The 13,358-nt window shown below is 35.4% G+C and overlaps 1 long non-coding RNA gene across 1 annotated transcript in view; it reads left to right on the forward strand.

The window, feature by feature from the left end:
- Nucleotides 1-875: 875 nt before the first annotated feature.
- Nucleotides 876-13,358, forward strand: part of LOC140687816 (uncharacterized) — a 34,556-nt gene continuing 22,073 nt past the window's right edge. Inside the window, exons 1-2 of the long non-coding RNA XR_012062424.1 lie at nucleotides 876-965; nucleotides 4,183-4,292. This is a non-coding gene — a long non-coding RNA (uncharacterized lncRNA). The remainder of the gene's footprint in view (nucleotides 966-4,182; nucleotides 4,293-13,358) is intronic.

The raw sequence follows: 13,358 nt of genomic DNA on the forward strand, positions 1-13,358 counted from the left end.
TCCATCTTGTATATTTTTAATGTCAGACATTGCAGTTTTTATCTGCAGAAGTTTGATTTTAGTCTTTTTCATATATTTATGGCTCCACTTAACATTATATGTCTTCCTGAACATATGAAGTAGGGTTATAATAACGTTTAATGTCCATGTCTATTAATTCTGTCATGTGTATAATTACTTAATCTGTTTCTATTAATTGATTTTTGCTCCTCATGGGTTGTACTTCACTGCTTGTTTGTATGTCTGATATATTTCATCGGATGCCAAATCAGGCATTGTAAATTATATTTTGTTGGGTGTTGGACATTTTTGTGTTCCTGTAAGTAATCTTGAGCTTTATTTTGAAGTGCAGTTAGACTGCTTGGAATACGTTTGATCCTTTTGAGGCACGCTTTCAAGCTTTGTGAGGCAAAATTTGAGCAGCATTTATTTTAGGACAATTTTTTCCCACTACAGAAGCAGTATCTCTCTGAGTACTTTATTTATGTTCCATCAACTACAGATCTTTTTTCCCCACTCTGGATGGTGGGAACAGGTACTATTACTGGTCTTGTGTAAGTGCTGGAGAGTATAGCCTCTAATCCTTGGTGGTTCTTTCTCTGGCTGCAGGGAGTTTATCACATGGATGCATGCAGTTGCAGACTGGAGAGAAAATCTGTGAAGATCTCTGCATTTTTCTCTCTGTAGCTCTCTCTACACTGGTAGTCCTCCCTGCTAACTCCAGCTGCTACTGCTTCCTCATACTGCCAACTTTGACTCTTCAATTCAGACAGCCCCAAGTTCACTGGCTCTGCTTGGGCTCCCTCCCTGCTTTGTGATCTGAGAACTCTAAGTAGTAAACCATGGTAACTGTAGGACTTGTTTTTCAGGAATCACTGTTCTGCTCTGCATTATGACCAGTGTTTCAGATCATTTGCTCATTTATTTTTGTCTGGATTTGTCCCCCATTGAGCAAATTTTTTCAGGTAAGAAGTCCTGTTACTCCATGGTCAGAAGTAAATCACTAATTTTAGTATCTCTTTGATATAAAGAGAGCATACAGTTAGAGTTGAATCTGACTTCTACTACCTATTAGCTGTTATTTAATTTCATAAGTTTTATTTCTTCATATCCAAAAATAATAAATAAGGATTTAACAAGATATTATATATAAAGTACTTATCATAGTGCAAAACAATAAATAGTAGAAATTATTATTTCCAAAACTGGAGGACTCTAAGACATCAGAAACAAAGTTCAATATCAAATAGTCAATTAATAAAATTACTAAAGATGCTTATGAACACATTCTTGCTATTTTTGGTGCGTATTTTATAGATTTATCTGTTATTCTTTGTTGTGACCTAAAATCTCTGTGATTCAGAGAAAGTGAGTTATTTTTTTGCATTGTACTTGGTCAACAACTTGTGGGATTTCATCAGCTGTGGAGAGGACTGACATTTTCATACTTGCTTTCTTGAGCTTTCTCACTTTCCCCTTGAAAATGGCAATGAAAATAGTCTCTTAGCGATCCAGTATTATGTCTTCAGAATGCTACATCTGAAGGGAAAGTCTATTCCCAACCCTAGGTATCTATTCTCCATCCTAATTAAAATTCCCATCAACTGTGACAGCAGACTTTTTGCTTATGTCTAGCTACCCACTTCTTGGGGGCAAAGTTTACTTCATCAAATTTTGACAAATAGTTACGGCAAATGGAAAATGTTCAGAATTTATATTTAGTAGTTTCAAAAGCAATAAATTGTACTATCTTTGAAGCTTTCATTTATTCAAACTGACTTGTCAGAATATTTGTTATATCTTTTAAAAATTAATTATGCCGCTGTCTTGTACATTCTAAAATATGCCAAATCCTTTGTGACTAAGTTTTTTTTTTATGACTTAGGGAATAATCTTTCACTTAGAGGAAGAGGAAGAAACAGCTGTGCTACTGACAGCTAACAGCTGATTTAAAGCCTGAAAGTATTTAGGAAGAAATTCTCTTTATGGAAAAAAAAATGCCATCAAGATGCCAACAGCAAAGAATACTAATTTTTAGAGGTGGAATACCTCTGAGTCTTAGCAGATAATGGAAAGCTTAAATGGGGTAACCTCCTCAAGATGTCATTCAATTAAGGAGTCCACGTTTTGAGTTTTTTCAACGGCAATCAGTGTGGAGTTGTTGAGTGGTCATGGTGGTTGATGATAATAATGGCGTCCTCTTTTTCTCTATGTTGGAACATTTAGTGTTTTATTAAAACAATGGTTTATACTCTTCTTACTAAATTCACAGCACAAAGCTCTTTGTCAATGCTTTCCTCTGTGAGCAACTTGTCTGTAACTTCAGTCAAACCCTCTTAAATTTCTCTGAAACTCAACCACACCTTCTAGAAACTTGTCATGGTTATGAAACTTAACTCCAGACATAATTAATTGATAAATATTAATCTGTTAGAAGAGTTGTGATTAGATAGAGACTGAGGTATAATCATAGTAACATTAAGGAAGGAGAATTGTTGGTAGAAGGTGAATCCTAACATAAAGTTTAAAGCCTTATATTTAATTTTACCACAATTTAAGTAATTTAAAGACTTAAATAATTGAGAGAAGATTTTGGTTAATGGTGTCACTAATTAAAACTGATTTTATTAAACATCTCATATAATGAAATAAAATAGAAGCTTAAGACTATTATGATCCTGGAAAGGTTTTAACATTGTATTTTCTATTTCTGTATTTTTCTAAGACAAGTATAAAATTTAAGTAATTAAAGCAACTGCAATAACTACCATAAAGATAATGATAACAATAATGTACTAAAAAGCTTACAAATTTTTTGTAAGAGGATAAAGACTTCCTACAAAATTTAGTGATATATATCACTAGTGTGTTCATTTAGTGAGGCTGTGTATCATTTTAGGATCAAAGCCCTACACAGAGCCAAGCTAACAAATCCGTATAAATGAATTAATGTTCTTTCCTTCACTAAATCATTGGGCAAGAGTCATTGGGCAAAAGAAAAGAAAAAGTAAAGAAACATACATGTCAATTCAAATAGATAATTACAGAGAGTGTATTGTAAAAATACAAGCAGAGTGGTCTTTTATAATTTATTAACATATATCTATAAATTATAAAATTTATACATGATTTTTAACCAACAAAGTCTATGAGTTATTAAACACTATATAAACTTTGCTACTCCTATAAAAGCAGGAAAAGATATATTTTGATAATTTAAAACAGTCAAGTAATGAGTTTTAAAACTTGACCATCTTCTAACTTCAATTTAGAATATAAATTAAGTCTTTCAAATAGGTCTTTTAATCGATGTTGCAGTAAAATTGGGTGAGGAATAGGTAACAACACAAGAATCACATGTGCCTGGATCCAGGAACAGAAAAGAATTCAAGCTAGCATAGAATCCCCAACCAAGCCTTCTCACACACGGCAGCTCTCCTGGACACCTACTGTAACTTCTTAAACGGCCATCTTTGGGTTAGAACCTTCTATGGAGAAATACCAGCTCACTCCATTCCAGCAGCTACGATGTGCTGTGATGAATTTTTGTTCCCTTCATGGTTATGTTGCTGGAGAGTTCTCAAGGCAGGAGGCTCAATATAACTTCAAGTGAACACAAAACAGAGACGCAAACTAGAGGCCAGTTGAATTTAGATGACAGAGGTGTCCTGGTTGGCTAGAACTGCAAAAACATATAAACTGGCATGCCTTTGTGAGAGGAACCCGTTCCTCTTCCCCAAAGCCTCTCCCATACTCTGTTGCCTCCCCTCAACCTCCACGTGCCCTGCCCAGCCCTGCAGAGAGCGCTGCTCTAACAGGTCTACTGACATTTCACCCCCTTAGTAGGTTACCACATAGATGCCATATTGGCCCTTCTGCTCTTCACGTCTCAGGTCTCATGGCTGCAATCGGGGCAGTTATAAATATCTAAAGCTAATTTTCAATCTCCATTCCTCAGCAAGGCCTCTCTGACATTCCCTGTCTACACCCTGCAGCTAAAAGCTCCTTATCTTAGTCTTTGTTGGTGATGTATTAAATGGCTGTACCCAGAATGTCACGTCCTAGTCCAAGATATCTACCACTTCTTTGAGCCGTCTTGACCATTCTCCATCTCCTATTTCAAGCTTCTAGTATAACTTCCTCATGCCCTATACTAATATAATTGATTCACTTTTATTAAAGGCCGGATCCATAAGCTAAACAATGAATGCCATGGAAGAAGGCAAGAAAGAAAGGAAAATAGGGAGAAAGGAGAGAAGCAAGTGAAGAAAAGTTAGGAGGAGAGAGAGAGAGTAAGTCAAATCTCCTGAATTGTGTTAGATTGTTTTCTCTCCTATGGATCTCTGTGCTTTTTATTCATAGAATTTTTAGAAATTGAATTGCTAAGGTCTAGTCCAATCCTTCACTATATATATGTAGAAACCTCACCAAAATCAGTCAGTGGCAGATTTGAGACTGCTCTTTTCATGATTACATCACTGTTTCCTGTCAACCATGGCTGTATTCTCAGAAGAAAAGCACCTGAGTTATACACACCCAAGGTTTGTGATACAGATGTTTTGCTTAACCATGTAAGCATTATAAAAGATACAACTTAGTAAGGTTGCTTGAGAAACTGCTTTGTTTTATTCAACAGTATTAGCTGAGCTGATGATAATAATTATCTCAAAAATTCAAGCTTAGTCAGCAAAAGTATGTTTTTAATAGAAATCAACTTTTGTCACTGGAATTCTGCATGAACTTACAGACACAGAACGTCCATTTCTCAAGACTTACTGTTTTTTTAATGGGACAACTGTAGAAGAACTTTAGGATACCTTTTGTTTTCCTTAATTCTAAAATGCAATAGAAAACAAGAAATAGGATATTTCCATCTTTAAAGCAAGCAAAGCGACTACGTGTAATATTTTAAATTTGTTTTGATACTTCTTATTAATATTTGTTATATAAATCATTTCTAGAACTATTGGAGAGAAAATCAGATTCTTGCAAGATGCACAACCTTAAAATGAAAAGTGAAGGGTAGTTGTAAAGGGTGTTCCCCTGCTTCATGCTTACTTTATAATTAAGTAAGGTGAACCGCAAACAGAAGCTTTAGAACTAAACACACACACACACACACACACACACACACACACACACACACACCTGACATCAACTACTGCATTCCATTGTCATCAAAAATGTAAAGCTTAGCTGTCCCCAGGGCAAGTAGAATGAGCTTCTCAGCTACTCATCTGGGTTTCAGTATGGCATCTTGACAAGTGGATAATCCTTAGTACACAAAACAGCTCCACAAGTAAAAACCAGTTCAAAGACGCCCTTTGCAGAAAGTCAGTTCACTATTTTGACACAAGCATTATTTAAGCGCTGGATTAAAGTCTAAATTCATGAAAGATGTTACAGTAAAATGTTTCTGCCCTCCTTCTCTGGGATTTCTTTGTTTTGGTGCTTTAATTAAATAAATTACATTTAAAAATAGTTGTCAGGATTTTGAAGTGTTTGTCCCTCTTGCAATGTTAAACAGCATCACTGTATTTTAAAGGGTTAAGCATATTCTACCTGCAAAAAGGTAACAAGGAACTTATGAATCCTGCTTGAAAGGTTATAAAAAGCATGTTGCTATTGTGCCCATGTTTATCTATTTTTAATAAAGGATTTAAACAGCTCCAACTGAAGTCATAGTAACACATTGAGGATTGTACGCCTCATGATGATTCTGGCTTCGTTGGGCTACTGAAGCAATAGACTGTCTTTCATCACACTGAATTTCTTTTTTGTTCAAATTTCTTCCTGCTCAGTATGTCTTTGTGTGCTTTTCGAAATACAGATCTATTTTATCATTCCTAAATCATTTTCTAGCTTCCTGAATTTACCTAAAAAAATTGCTTACTTCTAAATTAAGATGTTTTTATTACTCAAGATATTTGATATATATACATATATATATACACATACATGACTGCATGATTTTTTTATTTACTAGTATGTCAGCTTAATAGATAACAAAGAGATTAATGTCAACTCTAGGTGGCATTTTTTCTGTTTCATGCATTTTCATATTACAGCTGTCCCTAGGTATCCAAGGGAGGTCGGTTCCAGGACCCCTTCTAATACCAAATTCCTCAGATGCTCAAGTCCCTTACATAAAATGGTGTGTGGTATTTGCATATAACATATGAACATCTCATTGTGTGTTTTAAATCATCTCCAGATTACTTACGATATCTAATGCAATGTAAATAGTTGCCAGGGCATGGAAAATTCAAGTTTTGCTTTTTGGAAATTTCTGGAAAATTTTTTCAAATATTTTCCATCTGTAGTTGGTTGAATCTGTGGATAAGGAACCTATCGACACAGAGGTCCAACTATATTTGTTTATATAATAGTTGTGCCTCTGTTTTAGGGTCCTGTTAATTTAGTCACCATTTGCTCTATCACAGTAGAACCAGGAAGCTGCTTCTCTGAAGCGAGCATTACACTGTGGGGAGAGTGGTAACTTTGTGATGTGCTGTCCCTCAATTGTCCACTAAGCAGTTTTGAATTAGACAAAAACTAATATTTACTACGCTCAGGTGGATTAATGTGATTTGACATTTCTCGGCATTGAAATTATATTTTGAAGTACAATTTCTGTTTTAGGCTACATATTCAGTTTGACATTAGCTGAGGTAAAAAGATTCTCAAAAACCAAACAGAAAGTAGAAAAGTGGTTGCCAGAGGCTGGGGCAGTGGGGAAAATAGGAAATGTTTATTAAAAGGGTACAAATGTTCCTTATAAGAAGAACAAGGTCTGAGGATCTAATGTGTGACATGGTGATGACAGCTGACACCACCCAGCTGACAACGTCAACACTGCCTGGGAACTTGATAGAAATGAGAATTCTTAGACCTTTCCTCGGACCCAAAGAATCATAAAGTCTGCAGTTGGGTCCCTATGTTTTAGCCAGCCTTCCAGATGATTCTGATGCCTACTAAAGTTTTAGAACTACTGCCTTAAGTAGAAATGTATATTTTGCTCCCTAAAAAGAATTGTTTTATAAAAATAAATCACTGTAGAAATGAAAATGTACGTTCAAAAGAATCAAAAACATCCCTCTAAGTATTCCAGTTCTACTCTGCAGACTTCTTTCAAACAGAAAAGAAAAAATGGTATTGTTTAACTTTCATCGTTTTTTGCTTTAGTTGTAGTATGCGAATTAAAGTCATTGAAAACAAACCTAGAGCATTGTTATACAATATTTTTCTTAATTAGTGTTTCTAAAATCCATTCCAATTCTATTGTCCACATAAGTATCAGAGGCAAAAGTTTACACCCTAAACAACTTCCAGTCATTTTGTTATTGATTTGCAAATCCATTGGTAAAACTTTAACTTGAAGCAGAGATGACCATGAGTTGGCAAACATTCATTCAATTTTACAAAAACACAGAGTCTAAGAGAAACCAATAATTTCAAGGAGTAAATGACATAAGAGAAAATATATTACTGATAATTTTACAAGGTGGCATTTAAGAGATATGCATTATTTTACCTATTGAATTGCTGAGTGGTAATTAATTTAAAGTGAAAGAGCTGGTTGGAACTAGTACACACGTGCTTCAGATGCAGTCAGCTGCTGCCCTCTTCTGGCCACAGGTGGTGAGAAATTTGATTTTTACTACTGAATCGGAATAGGACTGTCTTCACTCTCAGCTCTAAGATTGGGTCTTACACAATGAAAATTTACTGTACTTTCTATCAGCAAGATAAAAGGCAATATAATTTAGAAACCGTAGGTTAAAATAGCTGGGAATCATTTTGTAGGAGAGGCTACTGAGCTTTCATTTGTAAGGATTTTTGTGGTGTATGAATGATTTAAATGTATTTGCCAAACAGCCTTCAGAATAAGAAACAATGGGTTTCACTGCTCTGAGGTCAGCTGGGGTTAATATATTTTGATTGTCAACTAAAATTATTCATAGATAGTGGAATGAGCATTGGTGGTTCTTACAGGGAAGAATGAGAAATTATAAAGATAAACTCTAGAGATTTCTACCATAGGTTCTAGAATAAAATGTAATTTCTCCTCATGATCTTCCTAAGCCTTACAAGTATTATGAGGGGAAACTACAAGGCTAAATCATCAGATTTATAAACTCAACATTTTCCTTAATTGGGATAATTTAAATAATTTAAGTCTCTCTGTAGGTCTTTATATTTTGGACAAAAAAAATCATATTACTGAAAATTTCAAGAGAAAATAAACTCTCAGAAAAAGGTCTTTATAAAACCTTCTGCCTAATTTATAAAATTATAAATCTGTGTGCATAACAGCCATCTTACAGATAAATATCACTCCATATTTCATTCAAAAGAATAAAGCCTAGAATAATAATTCCATTAAAACCAAAATCTGTAGACATATGTACTTTGAAATACTGATAAGAAATATAAAGCAACTGGAGGAACTGAACATCTTGATTTGAAAAGATATAAAGGCAAACAACTGAAATTAAAATACCTCTATTTCGTATTTACTTTTTTAAAATTAGAAGGCTCTCAGTCTGAATGAGAAAATGAATTATTAAAAACCAACAAAGAAGTTGTACTGGTATTCAATGGATAATAAGGAATTAAAATATATATATTACCATCATCATATTTTATAAACTTAAATGCTCAAGTTTTAAAAATACCCCTAAAGACATGGGACTTCTCAGTTTTTCTGAAGACCCAAGACCATTAGTAACAAAATAAGTTGCCACTATCTAGTAGGAGAGGATTCTGTGCAATCAGGAAAAAGACAACTTTTTCCTTTCCTTCATTGTACAGAACACATTTAGAAAACTCATCATCACCGCATAAATCTGCAGTGACCAGGAGGTAAATGGTGCTCCTGGATTTCTGCAACGCACAGCTTGCCTGACTGTATGTGGAAACTCTGTGCCAGCCACTCTCATGTCCCAAAATGCATTAGCAGATCCTCTATGTAGAATTTGCAAAGTAGTGGTTGGAAACTTAGATAGAAAAGTCCAAAACGTCTAAGAAGGTGGGTTAAATTTGAACTGAGAGAAACGTTTTCTTGGAGAAAGCTGTGCTATGTCCTTGACCAAAGAGGAGAAATTAAGCGTGCTTGTGTACTTGCTCCTTTCAGGAGAGCAGGGGAAGGGGCCCATCAGTGGGGCCATCTGGAGATTAGGGGTCACCCTGGGCATACATCTGAGGTAAGCCTCAGAAAGCTAAAGAATGAGAATCAATGACTGGTTTTCTACTCTGATGGTGGACAAAAGAAATGTTGCTCCACTGGGAATGGTCAGGTCTCCCAGGACATGTCTGGTTGAAGGATGCATGGGGTTTTCCCCATGGACCAGATGAGGTCCACTCAATAAACAGAGCCAGGCTAGGGACGTCTTGGGTCTTGCCTAAGTAAATCCTCCTGGAGTGGTGAGACCACAGTCAAAAGATCCTGGAGGCTAATACTCTAATAAAATGGAGACTATCAGTTTCACCTAAGACATCAGACAAAAGGTAGCCAAACTTCCCGATGGCTACTAGATCAGAAGATGACTCTGTGGGGGGAATAAAGAAGATCAGTGGAAAGATTTGCAGGTTAGAGATTTCCAGCGAGCAGGGGATGGAGGAAGGTCACCTGCACAAAAGCCCCCTAAGAAAGGGGCAGTCAGCTAAAACTCCTCAAGGCCCTACCACTAGGTCATGAAAGGAACAGGAGGGAGAGCCTTAATTTTAAATGAGCTAGGACATCTGGATTTCATTACTGAACAAATTAAAAATTGAACTGAAACTTTTTAAAAACTAGAATTGTGTTACATTAAAGGAACACAACTTTTTTTCCCAGTGACTTAACAGAAGAATATATATTTCTAGCCTGTACAGTCTGATACAGGTCACATGATGCTGGGCACCGTGCCTTCCGTGGTGACTGAGGGATCCAAATGCCTTCCATCATGTGGCTCCATCATCTCTGGAGATCTTTGCTTCTAGCCATGCAGCCAAGGAACAACATAGCATGGAGAGTGTCACAGTTTATTATTCAGGGCTCTCCAGAGAAACAAAATCAACAGGATGGGTACATATATAGAAAAAGATTTACTCTAAAGAATTGGTTCACACAATTGAGGCTAGAAAGTTCAAAATCTGCAGGACAGGGCAAAAAAAAAAAAACTTTAAGTGTCCTTTCCAGACTCAAAGTGTGGTCCATGGACCAGCAACATTAGGAAAATTGTCAGAAATGCAGACTACCCTAGACCTGCCACATCCCAATCTTCATTTTAACAAAATCCCCTAAGTGATCTACATGCATGTAGAAGTTTAAGAAGCAGAAGTGCTATCAAAATTGATTTTTAAATGATTAAGTTGTAGCTGTCAGTGGAATTAAATCTTTGTTACTAATTTTCACTTTTACTCTTAATGACAAAATATTTATTCCTGGGGGAATTTATTAAGATGTTTCTTTCTGAGAGAAAGAAAAATACCATATGAGATCGCTCATATGTGGAATCTAAAAAACAAAAACAAAAACAAACAAACAAAAAAACCCAAAGCATAAATACAGGACAGAAATAGACTCATAGACATAGAATACAGACTTGTGGTTGCCAGGTGGGGCGGAGGGTGGAGAGGGATAGACTGGGATTTCAAAATTGTAGAATAGATAAACAAGATTATACTGTATAGCACAGGGAAATAGACACAAAATCTTATGGTAGCTCACAGAGAAAAAAAATGTGACGAGTGTGTATATGTCCACGTATGACTGAAAAATTGTGCTGAACACTGGAATTTGACACATCATAAAATGATTATAAATCAATAAAAAATGTTAAAAAAAACAGATGTTTCTTTCTGGCCTCTTAAATCATCAATTTTGATGACTACCCAAATGACCCAGAAACAGGTACATTTACTGTTGTTCATTACAAAATTCTCTGTGTATTTATTATTTTATCAATAATATTATCCTGATCCTCTATATATTTACTTGACCACAGAGACTGGGAAAAGTAGTTAAAATCTCAGACTAAAATATTTTTATCATTTCGTCCTTGTACTTTAATTGCTTTACTTTGTTTAGTTTGATGATAGATTATTCAGTACATAAAGATTAATGTTACATTTATCATCATGAATTGTTCGCTTTGGCAATCTGAATGAGTTCTCTTTATTTCACGTAATTATCTGGCCTTTGTCTGATTTTAATGTTTCAAGCCCAGATTTCTTTTTTTGTTTTGTTTCTTTTCATTGCCTGATTCAATTTGAGTCTTTGTGTTTTTAATGAATTCATTTTTGTTGTTATAAATATTGTATTTGGTCTTTTGTCTTCTTGTTCTGTCTTTCCTGTTTTTATGCTTCCTTTGCTATTTATTTGCTATTTTGTTTTCTGCATGGACAGTATTTGTCTCCTTTTTTGTTTGCTATTTCTTCTGAAAGATTAGTTATTATTCTTGAGATTTTTTTCAAAGCATTTTAATTTATGTTTACCTAATTGTTAGAGTGACAAGTGATAAAGGAATTTGTCTGAGTCCTCTATTTGAAAAATCTCTCCACCTATTTCAGTCTTTATAAATATTACGTCAGATTTTAATTTCAAGTTTTCATTATAACAATATTATATTTTATGTGTATATCTCCTTTAAAGAGAAATGTTTACATCTTATACTTACATTTTTTACAATCTTACACTATTCTAAATAGCTCTGTGACACATTGTGTTTTCATATCATGATCACTCCATTGATCTCTTAATTTTCATCACCTTCAGTTGCCAAGAATACATCTTCAAAGTCATACGTTACCTTGACACTTTAAATATGGTGGGCCTGTGTAAAACACTCTAAGTTCACATGACAGCAGATATCTCATTAGTAACAATTAATGCTAAAAACCACATGGAATAAAATGACATAAAGTGCTACGGTAAAATCACTGAAACTCTAAAATTCACACTCATCTAAAATATCATTCAAGATTAGTAGCCTAATAAAGACATTTTCAAATAATCAAACCCTTAGACTACGTCACTCTGGCAAAAACACAAACAAAAAACACACATAGATGACAGATCAATAGATAGATCAATAGATACAGATTAAAATAAAAGTACCAGTAATTGAAAAATAATTGGAAAAAAAGGTTAACTACAGGAAATTGAAAGGAAGGGGGAAAGTGATGGTGCAAGAAGCAAGGAAGGACTTTCCCTTCCCACCAGGTGGATTAAGAAGAGGAGGATTTACCTCTGCCTTTAACAGCTAGAAAACCAGACAAAATATGTGATACACAGTTTTTAAACCCTGTATGACAGAGAAACACAGGAGATGAATCTTAAAATTTTTCTCAGCTTACTGCCTGGGAAGAATTTCCAAGCTGTGGCAAGGAGACACACAAACATGCCCTTGCTGAGTTAAGGAGACATGTGCAGAGTTTAGGGAGACTAAGAAGGCTAGGATTTGGGGTCTAATATCAAAGAAGGAACTAGACAGAGAACGAGCTCCCTCTACAGATATACAGAAGGATCCCCTACAGATTTTGTCTAAGAAATGACCTGTGGGTAAGTGTGAGAATATTAGCCAAGATCAGGGCTAGGTCCACCTGTAAGGAGTAGGAAGAACTATTCCTCTGAAGCTCAAAAGGGGCTTGGACTAGTTCATTTTCTCAGTAGCCAGTGGGAAAGACATCCCAACATACAAGACATTAGGTGAAGTCCTAAAGAGGTTATTGCATTAGGAACGATGTCAAACTAACCTTAGATGAAAGATTTCTCTGGACCAACCCTAAAAAACCTTGAAGGTAAGTTTAGAAATAGCAAAACTCTTTCAAAGTCATTTAATTACATCCCAGAACAAATCCAAGTAATATATAATGGATTTTTTTAAAAAACTCAACATCAACAAACACAAAATTCATAGTGTCCAACATACAATAAAAAATTACCAAGCTTGCTTTCTGGTTCTAGGATAAGATGTAACAGACACTGCCCCCTGTTCATCCAACTGGGTACAGCTTAAAACAAAATCCTGAACATTACTTATAAATGAAACATAAGAAGATTCTGAAATACAGAGAGAATAAGGCAGATCAGCTTGGGACCTAAGGAACAACACAGCAGTGAGTTCCCTAGGTTTTCCTTCTGCTTAATATATCCAGACTAGGTGATGAAGAAGCTAGCAAAGCAGAAATGCCAACAAATGTAAACAGATGACAACAACAACAAAGCTCCAAGAAAACCTTGCTCTTTTTCTCTAGCCAAAGGGTCAGGAAAGGGCAGCCTACCAAAAATACTTTTATACAACCACCACTCTATTCTAGCTGAACACTACGGCGGGGGGTGGGGGTGGGGCTCAGGTTCATACCCCCTCCTC

Source organism: Vicugna pacos, chromosome 20, assembly GCF_048564905.1.
Source record: "Vicugna pacos chromosome 20, VicPac4, whole genome shotgun sequence".
NCBI classification, from domain to species: Eukaryota; Metazoa; Chordata; class Mammalia; order Artiodactyla; family Camelidae; genus Vicugna; species Vicugna pacos.